This window comes from Macaca nemestrina, chromosome 16 (genome assembly GCF_043159975.1).
Source record: "Macaca nemestrina isolate mMacNem1 chromosome 16, mMacNem.hap1, whole genome shotgun sequence".
Lineage (NCBI taxonomy): Eukaryota > Metazoa > Chordata > Mammalia > Primates > Cercopithecidae > Macaca > Macaca nemestrina.
Window position 1 is genome coordinate 77,482,915 of NC_092140.1, and position 12,701 is coordinate 77,495,615.

General features: G+C 40.8%; 2 protein-coding genes and 1 non-coding gene across 11 annotated transcripts in view; 2 read left to right on the plus strand and 1 right to left on the minus strand.

Annotated features, from left to right (window-relative positions):
* The window catches only part of LOC105490704 (SET domain bifurcated histone lysine methyltransferase 2), a 54,390-nt gene extending 53,193 nt beyond the window's left edge, over positions 1-1,197 (minus strand). For 2 of the 3 annotated variants that reach the window (XM_024795713.2, XM_011756580.3), the window contains exons 1-2: positions 861-1,075; positions 469-598 (exon numbers count right to left, since the gene is read on the minus strand). The gene's annotated coding sequence lies outside the window, so the exon portion shown is untranslated. The other variant, XM_024795712.2, reaches the window with a different exon arrangement.
* A 78-nt stretch (positions 1,198-1,275) lies between these two features.
* Positions 1,276-12,701, plus strand: part of LOC105490706 (calcium binding protein 39 like) — a 136,217-nt gene continuing 124,791 nt past the window's right edge. For 4 of the 7 annotated variants that reach the window (XM_071081632.1, XM_011756582.3, XM_071081634.1 and 1 more), the window contains exon 1: positions 1,276-1,347. The gene's annotated coding sequence lies outside the window, so the exon portion shown is untranslated. Of the gene's footprint in view, positions 1,348-6,278; positions 6,408-12,701 lie in introns of those variants that run through there. The other 3 variants (XM_011756587.3, XM_071081635.1, XM_011756583.3) reach the window with 3 other exon arrangements.
* Positions 4,417-4,521, plus strand: LOC112428195 (U6 spliceosomal RNA). The gene has a single exon (XR_003020143.1). It is a non-coding gene; the product is annotated as a U6 spliceosomal RNA (small nuclear RNA).

The following is a 12,701-nucleotide window of genomic DNA, read 5'->3' on the forward strand; positions in this document are numbered from 1 at the left end:
AAAACACACTGACCATTTCCTATCGGCTCCTTACGTTTTAAATAAAACGACAGAACCACGGGTTAGTCATGCTTCTAAGTATTTCACGTGTTCTTATTTAATCCCCCTAACAGTCATGTGGGTTACATTGGCAGCTCGTTTGCTGATGAGGAAGCTAAGGCATGTCATACCATAAGTGGCAGACACAAAATAAGGAACCAAGCAGCATGGTTTCAGAGCCTATGCTTTGGTTACTCCATTTGACCTTTTCAAAGTTACTCCTCTCTTTGGCCTCAAGCGTTAATATTTACAGAGCTCACTGCAGCTTTCCACATGCCAAAGAGCACAGTTAGTTACATATCTTTCCTTACTTAATTACTTATTGGGCTGCGGCTGATAGCGAGTTAGAAGTGTTACTATCTAATCTGAACTCAGTTATCTTGGATGAATGACTGAACTTGCTGTATTTAAGGGCTCGTGTAATCTTACCTGTGAAATGGGCTAGTGGTTAAACCTTCAAGTTCTGCTTCTGGGTTTTATACTGCTGTCCATTTCCTGCCGCCCCTTTGACAGCCTCACGTTCCCAGCAGCTTAGGAATCACCTCATAAAGGCTGCACCCTGAGACAGACAGACAGGCTGAATGAAATGGAGGTTGAGAATTCAGTGCGCCCGCGGCCCCTTCTGCAGCCAGGACTGTACTTGGGTGCCAGGAGAAGGGAGGCTGCAAGGGCTAGGGTCCAGCCCCTGTTCGGGCGGCCGAGGGCTCCCCGGCGTTGTCAGGTCCTCCGAACCGCCCGGCTAGAGGAACTGTCGGGGGTCACCCACCGCGGTGCCTCGGTTTCACCTGGCTCCGCTGCGTTTTCTACGCTGCCCGCCTGACCTGGGGAGTGATCTCTGCCAGCTCCGTTGGCGAGGCTGGGTTCCTCCGCGGGTGGGACTCTCCTCTGACGCCAAGCCGCCCAGACCTCCCAAGCGCAGGTGCCCTCTGGCCGGGAAGTACTTCACCATTTACTAGCCTTCATCTCAACCATAACAGTCCCGCCTCGCCTCCACCCGGGATAAGGCACGGCGGAACCTCCGCCGGGGACCAGGCCGACCCACCTAAAGCGATCACTACATGGGAGGAGTTGGACGCCGGCCGTCCCACCACCCAGCCTGGAGCCCATTGATTGGTCGCACTCCCTACTGGTTCACGCCTCAGAGACTCGGCGCGCTTACCGCTGGCACCGCAGTGGCGCCCGAGCGCGCCGCCTCTCGATTGGCTGCTAGCGCTCTCGGCTTGTCTCGCGCTCTCTCGCTGGGCCAATGGAGTTACTCGTAGTCGAGAGGCCGGCATCACTGGAGTGGTGGCGCAGCTGTTTCCTCCGGTAGGTGTGGGGCTGCCATCTTGTGTGTGGCTGGGACTGGGCTTCTTGGGGGTTGAAAACTTATATAGCGTCTCGCCGTAGTGGAGGGGTCCAGAGAGAACACTGGGGTAGAGGAGAGGCCTAAGGGAGGAGACCCAGCGCCTTCTCACTTGCGGAAAGGATGGGTTTCCTTCCTGGGCCTGAGTCTCATCCCTGGCTGGAGAGAGCGAGGAGTGGTGGTGGTGGTGGTTGTGGTGGTGGTAATAGTAGGGATCCCAGGTTTTGGTTTGTTGGTCGTTGTGGGGGCTGGGCGGTGTCTTTGATGCCTTAACATTCACGCCTTGGTTCCGGGGAGCTCTTTAGTAATCTTTGTCTCACAAAGATTCTGGCCATCAACCCCCTTTGACAAAGGAGGCTAGCTGATGAACTGCCTGATTGAGAAAGAAGCAAAGCTAGTAATGGAAGGGGAGTGCCTCACTACTATTCTCAGGTTCAAAAGAGACCTCCTCTTCCGTCATTTTCGAGGGAGCGGCTGCTAAACTGTTTGCTCTTCGCGAGGGTTACTCTTTGAGACCATCCTTTGGTAATAGTGGGGGTCAAGTTTTGCGTTTGGGCAAGATTGTTCTTTAGCGGGCATTCAAGCATTCCTACAGCTGTCTTTTTTTTTTTTTTTTTCCTTCATTTTAAGCTAGAAAGTGGTGGTCTTGCGGAAACGGGACGTGAAGGAAGAATTTTGTCAAATCTTGATTTCCGCGATAACGATGTATTATAAATCTCTGGGTCTGCCATGACGTGCTTGGTCACTTCATGGAGCAGGAGGAGGCTTTGTTAGGGAAAGCACCTTAATTTCTGAGCTCTTTCTGGGTGGGAGGAAGAAGACAGGACTTAACCTCGTTTTCCTTCCTCCCTTTTTTTTTTTTTTTTTTTTTTTTAGCATTGTAATGGACGGCATGCATTGTCTTTCATTTGAGGGGAAAATGTATTGGATCTGAAGAGCAAGCTGATGAAAGGCTAATATTTTGTGGTAGATTTTAGCAGTTTGACTTGCATGAAAAGAAAGCCAATATATTATTGCCTTGAGCTTAGATTTCAGTTATTCAGCATTAACTGATGAACAACCGAATCAACAATACATGATAAAGACATCTCCCATCAGGAATACCAAGCAACAAAACAAACAGCAAAATAATTGATGTTTGTTTGTTTGTTTTTGTCGCCCAGGCTGGAGTGCAAAGTGTAATGGTGCAATCTTGGCTCACTGCAACCTCTCCCTGGTTCAAGCGATTCTCCTGCTTCAACCTCTTGAGTAGCTGGGACTACAGACACCAGCCACCCTGCCCAGCTAATTTTTGTATTTTTAGTAGAGATGGGGTTTCACCATGTTGGCCAGGCTGGTCTTGAACTCCTGACCTTAGGCGATCTGCCCGCCTCAGCCTCCCAAAGTGCTGGGATTACAGGTGTGAGCCACTGCACTGGGCCTAACTGATGAATTAAAAATTCATTTTGGGCAGGGCTCCATGGCTTAACGCCTGTAATCCCAGTGCTTTAGGAGGCTAAGGAGGGAGGATTCCTTAAGGCCAGGGGTTCGAGACCAGCCTGGGGAACAGCGAGACCCATGTCTACAATAAAAGCCAAAAAATAGCTGGGTATGATGTCATGTGCCTGTTGTCCTAGCTACTGAGGAGGCAGAGATGAGAGTTTGAAGCTGCAGGGAGCCAACCACTGCACTCAGCCTGGGCAATAGAGTGAGATCCCAACTCAAAATAAATATAAAACACATTTTTAATTCCTTTTTTTATTGAAGAACCTTATAAAACCTAAGTTGCAAGAATTCAGGTATCGATAAAGTGGTGTTGATTTGGTAGCTAAAGTACATGTCAGGAAAAGTTATCAAGATCAGCTGAAAGATCCTGGGTAAGAAACATCAATAACAGTAGGAGGTCAGTACTAAATAACAATGCTGTTTAGCATTTAGATACAAATGCTAAAATATTGGTATCTCATTCACTGCATATATTAGATAATATAATTGTTCAATGAGTCAGTAAAAGAATGCAGTAATTGGGAGGTATGGATATACCTTTTTTTTTTTAGCCTAATTGAAAAATAATTGTTGAATCTGCTTCCTGGAACACTTGACTTTCAATTTGGATTAAATGTATTATTGTATCCAGTTTAAACATACAAATAATGTTAAGGATAGGTTCGTAATCCTTGGTCTTTACAAAAAAATTTTAAAGGCAGAAAATTTAGATAACTAAGGTGAGTCCTCAAGTGATAATGCTCTATTTGCCATTGTTTTCTTGAAGGCACATAAAATCTTTTTTTTTTTTTTTTCTGGAGACAGAGTCTTGCTCTGTTGTCCATGCTAGAGTATGCAGTGGTGTGATCTCAGCTCACTGCAACCTCTGCCTCCCAGGTTCAAGTGATTCTTGTGCCTGTAGCTGGGACCACAGGTGTGTGCCACCACACTCAGCTAATTTTTGTGTTTTTAGTGTAGACAGGGTTTCACCATGTTGGCCAGGCTGGTCTCGAACTCCTGACCTCAAGTGATCTGCCCACCTCGGCCTCCCAAAGTAGGTACAGGCATCTTCTATGTGGTTAAGATTTAAAACTTCAAATCCTTACCTTTTTCTTTTGTCCAGCTGGGTAGCTTCAGTCTCCAAAATGCCTTTCCTTTTCATCTTTCTACTCTCACGGTCACTGCCTTAATTTAGCTTCTATTTTTCTTTTTTAAAAAAACATTTTAGGCCAGGCGTGGTGGCTCACACTCGTAATCCTTGCAGTTTGGAGGCCGAGGCTGGGGGATTGCTTGGGCCCCGGAGATAGAGACCAGCTGGGCACCGTGGTAAAATGCTGTCTTTACCAAAAATACAAAAGGTTAGCCAGGCATGGAGGCATGTGCCTGCAGTCCCAGCTTCTTGGGAGGCTGCGGTAGGATCACCTGAGCCCAGGAGGTTGAGACTGCAGGGAGCCATGATTGTGCCACTGCACACAGAACTAGACTCTGTCTCAAAAAAAAAAAAAAGTTTTAAAATAAAAAACATTTTTTCATTTCTAGAAGCCAGGAAATAAAAAAAAAAAATCTTAGTGCTCCCTTAGCAGCACATACACTAAAATTGGAACTATACAGAGAAGATTAGCATGGCTCCTCTGCAAAGATTACATGCAAATTGCAAAGCATTCTGTATTTAAAAAACCAAACATTTTATATGACATTGTATTATTCACAAAGCCCACACTCCTCAGTTTGGAATTTCTGTTACTTAAGATAGAGGTTTGGCTACTGTGATGGAGAAATTTAAAAATAATTGTGGCCTTAATACAATTTTTTCCAATGGAAAAATATGAGCTGATCAGGTGGCTTTCCTACACACAGTTGTCAGGGGCCCACGCCCCTAGCATATTGCTTTGCCATTCTTAATGCAGCTGTATCTTGAGGACCAAGATGACTGCTTCACATCCTACTGTTATATAGTACATGCTTAAATTGAAGGGTAAAATGTGTTATGGTAGGGGACACAATATTTGCAAGTGGTAGTAGGAGTAGGATTTTATTTCACTGCCTTAATTTTTTAAAGGTCATTTTTACATTGTCACAGGAAAATTTTTAAGTAACAGTTATATTACTGCTGTTAGGATTTCATGAGCTTTTAATTGTTCTTTCAGGTTCCTGACAGTTCTATTGCGGAGAGAGGAGGGTAACTTGTGCCTTTCAAATACTGTGCTTGTGGCCTATATTGTTACTTGCAGTCCTGAGGCCTACTTTGTACTTTGCATTTCTCTCTGTAGAAATGGTTCCCGCAGCCAAAAATCACTTTTTTTTTGTTTTTTTGAAACGTGGTCTCGCTCAGTTGCCCAGGCTGGAGTGCAACGGTGCGATCACAGCTCACTGCACCCTCTGCCTCCTGGGTTCAAGCAATTCTTCTGCCTCAGCCTCCTGAGTAACTGGGTTACAGTCACCCACCACCATGCCCGGCTAATCTTTGTATTTTTAGTAGAGACGGGTTTCACCATGTTGGCCAGGCTGGTCTCGAACTCCTGGCCTCAAGTGATCCACCCAATCTCCCAAAGTGCTGGGATTACAGGCATGAGCCACTGTGTCCAGACCACATTCTTTCGAAAGTAATTGGTGCTTAGATCAACAGCTTCCTCCTTTTTGTTTGTTTGTTTGTTTTTGAGGCAAAGTCTCCCTGTCACTTAGGTTGGAGTGCAGTGATGCGATCTTGGCTCACTGCAGCTTTGACTTCCTGGGCTCAAGCGATCTTCCCACCTCAGCCTCCCTAGTAGCTGGGACCACAGATATGTGCCACCATGCTCAGCCAATTAAAATTTTTTTTTTTTTTTGTAGAGACAGGGTCTCCCTGTGTTGGGCTGGTCTTGATCTCTTGGGCTCAAGTGATCCTCCCACCTCCGTCTCCCAACGTGCTGGAATTACAGGCACGAGCCACTGCACCTGGCCGCCTCCTTGAAATATAGACAGATTTCATTCAATCACAATCTTTCTTTACTCTGTACAGTTGACCCTTGAACAGCATGGGTTTTACCTATTTGGGTCCTCTTATACACAACATTTTTTCAATAAATATGTTGGAAATTTTTTTTGGAGATTTGTGACAGTTTGAAAAAACTCACACATGAGCCACGTAGCTTGGAAATATTGAAAAAATTAAGAAAAAGACATGAATGCATAAAATATATGTAGATATTGGTGTATTTTATTTACTACCATAAAATATACACAAATCTCTTATAAAAAAATTAAAATTTACCAAAACTTACACAAATGCAGGTTGTACTTGGCACCATTAGTAGTGGAGAGAAATGTAAAGTGTAAGGATGCAGTATTAAACCATAACTGCATAAATGACTGCAGTCATGGTAAATGACTGTGGTACTTACTGTACTACCGCAATAATTTTGTAGGTCTCTCTGGTTGCTATTGTAGTGAAGTGAAGTGCTGTGAGTATCTGCTTGAAAAGCCCTGCGATGCTGATCATCTCCATGTGAGCAGCTCATCACTCCAGTAAATTGTGCATGGCAGTGTAAAGTGATCTTGCAGTTCTCACATATTTTTCATGGTTAGTGCAATACCATAAACCTTGAATAACACCATGGGACCCATACAAAGTACCTCTAGTGATGCTGGAAGTCCCTGCAGGAAGCAGAGAAAAGTCATGACATTAAAAGAAACAGCTTAAGTGCTTCATATGTACTGTAGATTAAGGTCTGAAGCTGCTTTTGCCTGCCATTTCAAGATAAATGAATCCAACATAAGGATCGTTGTAAAAAAAAAAAAAAAAAAAAGAGGAAGAAGAAAGAAAATTCATGAAGCTGTGGCTACACCTGCAGATGGGAAAATGTTCTATATTTTGCAAAATGCAAAATGTGTTAATAGATTCTTTATGTTATCAGTAAGGTTTCTAGTCAACAGTAGGCTGTTAGTTATAGGGGGAGCAGGAGACTGCATGGGGTAGGGAGTGTACCTCTCATCCCCATTGTTGTTCAAGGGTTTGCTGTACTCAAATTCTTAATGTATGCATATTTTATAATGTGAGAAGCAAAATAACTCCTTGGGAGGCAGGACTTCTGGAGTCTAACAAAGTGTTTTGTATGCAGTTGACATTTGATAAATGTTTGCTCATTTGAAGTATATTTCAAGTTGAATAAAGAATGGAGTGAGAAGCTGCCAGAGTAGGCCTATTAGGCTTTATGTGAAAAGTGTAATCTATACCTTTGGAGAATGTGCTCATCTCTTACAAATCAACAAATGAAAACACCAGTACCCTGATAGAAAATGAACAAACTACATAAATAAGCTTATGATAACAAGAACAAATGGCTTGCATGAAAAACAGTTGTAATTAAAGAAATAATGAAATTATTTCTTAAACCTCTATAAAATAATATAGTATATGATATAGGGAGATAGAAATCCTTAGTCACTGTACAAAACTACACTTGTATAACTTTTTTAGAAAGCAGTTTGTCAAAATGCATCAAGAAACAAAAGTTCATATACCTTTTGACCTTTTCTAAGAAACTTGTAAGGAAGTAGAGATAGAATCAAAGCTTTATAATCACAGTGTAATTTTGTACTAGTGAAAAATTGGAAATAACAAATATCTCATGGTAGAAGAATGGTTTTATAAATTATGACACATCCCATCATTATATTTTTCAGTCTTTTAAAAGGAACATTTTCAAAGGGTAGTGGCATAGGCTACTGAATGACATAGGAAAGTGGTTACCATTTTGTGTTAAATGAAAAAAGTATAGAATAGTCATTGGGAAAATGCAAATTAAAACCACCATCATTGGAAAAATGCAAATTAAAACCACAGTGAGATACTAGTACACAACCTGTTACTCAGAATGTCAAAACAAACAATACATTTCCTGGCAAGGATGCAAAACAAGGAGAAACCTTAGTCTTGCTGGTGAGACTGCAAATAGTACAGCAACCTAGAAGACAATTTGACAGTTTGTTATAAAATTAAACGTATCCTTATCACATGATCTAGCAAGCCCACTCTAGATTGAAATCTACCAGCAAGATAAGAGAGTTCCAGTAGTTTTTCATCCTTGTCAGCACTTGGCATTATCAGTTAAAATTTTTAGCCTTTATATGAGGTATGGAGGGGTATCTCATTGTGGTTTTGATTTCCCCTTTGATGATTGTGCTTCGGTGATGAAAAGTGAAATGAAAACCTATATTGGCTGCTCTGCAAATATTTATAGCAATTTTATTTGTAATTGGCCAAAACTGGAAACAACCAGATTCCACTAAGAAATAGATTTTTTTTTTTAAACTCCAGCATGTCCATACAGTAACATAGGAACCTCCTTTTTATTTTCTTTAGAGATGGGATCTTGCTATGTTTCCCAGGTTGGAATACAGTGGCATGATCACAGCTTGCTATAGCCTTGACCCGCCAGGCTCAAGTGAACCTCCCTCCTCAGCCTAAAGAGTAGCTGACACTATAGATACGTGCCACCATGCCTGGCTAATTTTTTGTAGACATGGCATCTCTCTATGTTACCCAGGCTGGTCTCAAACTCCTGGACTCAAGTGATCCTCCTGCCTTGGCTTCCCGAAGTGCTAGCATTATAGGCATAAGCCACTGTACCTAGCCTGGAACCTCCTTTTAGTATATAGTTATATAAATATATGGGAAAATGGAATATATATACTAAATTATTATAAGAAAATCATCAAAATAAGCCATAAAACATTACATGAGATTATGAAAACATACCCCAAAAATGTGGCCACAAAGCAGATGAAAATGACAATCTAAATATTTCAGAATAAGCTAAGAGAATTTAAGTAAAAGATGAAATCTTTGAAAGAACCACATAAATCAGAAATAAGAATAGCTCAGGCATGAGATAGGTAGGAAGTTCTAGCCAGAGCAATCAGGCAAGAGAAACAAAAGGCATCTGCATAGGAAAAGAAGTCAGACTATCTTCGCTGATGATCTGATTGTATACCTGGAAAACCCTAAAGACTCCACCAAAGGCTCTTGGAACTGATAACTTCAGTAAGTTTCAGGATACAAACTCTGTGCAAAAATTGGTAGCATTTCTACACCAATAATGTTGGAGCTGAGAGCCAAATCAAGAATGCAATCCTGTTTATGATAGCCATACACACACACACACACACACACACACACACACACACACTCTGCCTAGGAATACCTCTAACCAAGGAGGTGAAAGAACTCTACAAGAACTACAAGACACTGCTGAAAGAAATCATTGATGACACAAAGAAATGGAAAAACTCTCCATGTTCATAGATTGGAAGAATCAATATCATTAAAATCGCCATACTGCCCAAAACAATCTACACATTCAGTGCTGTTGAATGTGTAGATTGTTTCAAACTATACTTTGAGGCTACAGTAACCGAAACAGCATGGTACTGGTACAAAAACAGACATATAGGCCAATGGAGCAGAATAGAGAACCCAGAAATAGAGCTGTACACCCACAGCCATCTGATTGTCTACAAAATTGACAAAAGGAAGCAACGGAGAAAGAACTTCCTATTCAATAAATGGTGCTGGGAAAACTGGCTAGCCATGCATGGAAGACTAAAACTGGACTTCTACCCTACACCACATGCAAAAATCAATTCAAGATATATTAAAGATTTAAATGTAAGAACTCAAACTGTAAGAATCCTAGGAAAAAAATCTAGGAAACATTCTGGGCATCAGCCTTGGGAAAGAATTTATGACTAAGTCCTCAAAAGCTATTGCAACAAAAACAAAAGTTGACAAGTAGGACCTAATTAAACTAAAGAGCTTCTGCACAGTAAAAGAAACTATTAACAGAGCAAACAGATAACCTATAGAATAGAAGAAAATGTTTGCAAACTATGCATCTGACAAAGGTCTAATATCCAGAATCTATAAGGAAGTTAACAAGCAAAAAAAGAAACCCCATTAAAAAGTGGTCAAAAGACATCAACAGATACTTCTCAAAAGAACAAGTAGCCAATAAACAGATAAAAAAAAAGTTCCACATCACTAATCACCAGAGAAATGCAAATCAAAACCATAATGAGACATCATCTCACACCAGTCAGAATGGCTGTTATTAAAAAGTCAAAAAACAACATATGTGGGCGAGGCTGCAGAGAAAAACGAACACTTACACACGGTTGGTGGCATTGTAAATTAGTTCAGCCACTGTGGAAATCAGTTTGAAGGTTTCTCAAAGAACTCAGAACTACCATTTGACCAGCAATCCCATTATTGGGTGTATATCCAAAAGAAATTGTTCTACCAAAAAGATACATGCACTCATATGTTCATCATAGTGCTAGTCACAATAGCAAAGATGTGGAATCAACCTGTGTGTCCATCAGGGATGGATTGGTTACATATAAACCATGGAATACTATGCAGGGAAGGAATGCAATAAGGGTTGAAAAACTAACTGTTGAGTACAATGCCCAGTACCTGGATGACAGGATCAGTCATACTCCAGACTTCATCATTACACACTATACCCATGTAACAAACCTGCACGTGTACCCCCAAATCTAAAAGAAAACTTGAAATTATAAAAAAGTAAATAAAATTCACCCTCTTCCATGTTTTCAGGGGGGAAAAAAAAAAAGTGAAATGGCTAGACCATAGAAGGAGGTGCAATGAGAGCAGACAAAATTCAATAAAAGACTAAGAAAAAGGAGACAGTTTAAAATGGTAATTACATTAGAAAGAAACCAAGAGAGCATATACATCGCAGAAAGTACAATAAGAAAAATAGAAAAATGAAGAAAATAAAAAGATTTTTTAAAAGGAGTCAAGAGGTGACAAGACTGGCAAAGAGAGCCAGAATAAATATAAATGGAGTTCCCCAAATGTAAGCCAAAGGATTGTGGTGATGTTTATGTAACACTGAATATACTTAATGCCACTTATTGAATACTTTAAAACAGTAAATTTTATGTTACTTATTTTACACATAAAGTAAGCCAAAGCAATGGACCAGAACAGCTATTAGGACTGTAATTCAAGAACGCTTAGCATTAAAGTAGGTTTAAATGTAACATATGTTGAAAGCCACCCTGTAAACCTGGAGAAATTAACCCACAACAGTTAACGTTGAGATGTGGTCCTGTAAAATTGCTGAATTTTGAAAAATAAACTCTTTTTACATTGATGGGGGAAATAAAAAGCAGATCACTTGCAAAGAAAATCAGATTGGATTTTTGGTGGCAACATTTTATGTCAGATATTAAGAAAGTATTTATTCAAAGAAATAAAATAATTCCTATCTCACCAAACTACCCTTCAAGAATTCAGGGAATTGACAAACATTTATGAATATGAAATAGTTCAAGGAAAATGGCTATAATTGTTCCCATGAATCCTTCTGAAGGGTATACTAGAGAACAGATTTCAGACAACCAAGAAATGACTGGAAAATCTTCAACATAAGATCTGGTGATGAGCAAATTGAATATATTTTGTGTGTAGCATCAAGATTAAAAAGTGGGGATAATGATGATAAAATAGTATGTAAGTATTACATGGTCTGACATTGTAGAAATAACCCACAAAAAAAAATGAGAGGAAAAGAGGAGGGTGAATGAGAAGTAGAATAAAGTTGTTTGCCTCTTAGGAATTAGCTGGGAGCAAAAAGATAGCCCTTGAAACTGACAGGTAGAAGCTTAAACATACTCAGAAGTGCAAGGTAGAACACTAATAAAAATAATACCAGCTGGGCATGGTGGCTAATGCCTGTAATCACAGCACTTTGCGGGGCCAAGGCAGGAAGATTGCTTGAGCCCAGAAGTTTGAGACCAGCCTGGGCAAAATGGTGAGACCTCATCTCTTAAAAAAAATAAAAAATAAAAAAAAATAGCTGGGCATAGTGGCACACACCTGTAGTCCCAGGTACTTAGCAGGCTGAGAGGTCGGAGGATCTCTTGAGCCCAGGAGGTCAGGGCTACAGTGAGCTGTGATTGCACCACTGCACTCCAGCATGGGCAACAGAGTGAGACCCTGTGTCAAAGTAATAATAATATTAAATAATAACCAGCAATTTGCAGGGAGGCTTAAATTTCCCTTTTGAAGGTTTGATAACTGAGTTGGCTGAACTAAACTAACAGTAGATTAACAAGAGAAAAGCCATACAAATTTATTGATATGTAAGCATACATTAATAGCTAGCAAAATGTCTGTGGGCATGCAGGGAAATCAACACTGCAGTCTAGCAGAATCCATGGAGAAGTGGCGAGTGAGGTGGAGACTAAAAATGAGGAGAGGTTGTGGGACCTAGGGGATAGTGGAATACAGGTAATTCTGAGAAAGAGAAAGCCCCACCCTGAATAGAGAAGTGAGAAGAGGTGTGAGATCCATTAGACGAAATAAGAGACTTGAAAGAAAATGAGACCAAAGAGGCAGTCTCGGGAAAGTACTGCTTCTGGGGAAAGGAAAGAGGGTGCCTTGGAAGGATCACCATCTACCTGGAGCCTTGGTGATAAAGAGAAGAGGTAGTAGAAATTAAGAATCTTGGTGAAACATGATAGAAAATAGATAATCATTTCTCCCACCCAAAAAGGAGTCATTAATTAAAAACAAACAAAAAAAAACTTTATTAGGTACTATTGACTAAAAAATCCAGTTAAGTTATCTAAATTCCTTGCTTTTGCCTGTACACAACTATATCTGGTTTAGGGAAAATAAAATACTTCAAGATGAACAGAAGATGGCAGGCAACATCTATATAAAGTTACTTTAGCTAGAAAACAAAACGATAGTCAAAACATTTCAACTGGGCCGGACACAGTGGCTCACGGCTGTAATCCCAACCCTTTGAGAGGCCAAGGTGGGTGGATCACTTGAGCCCAG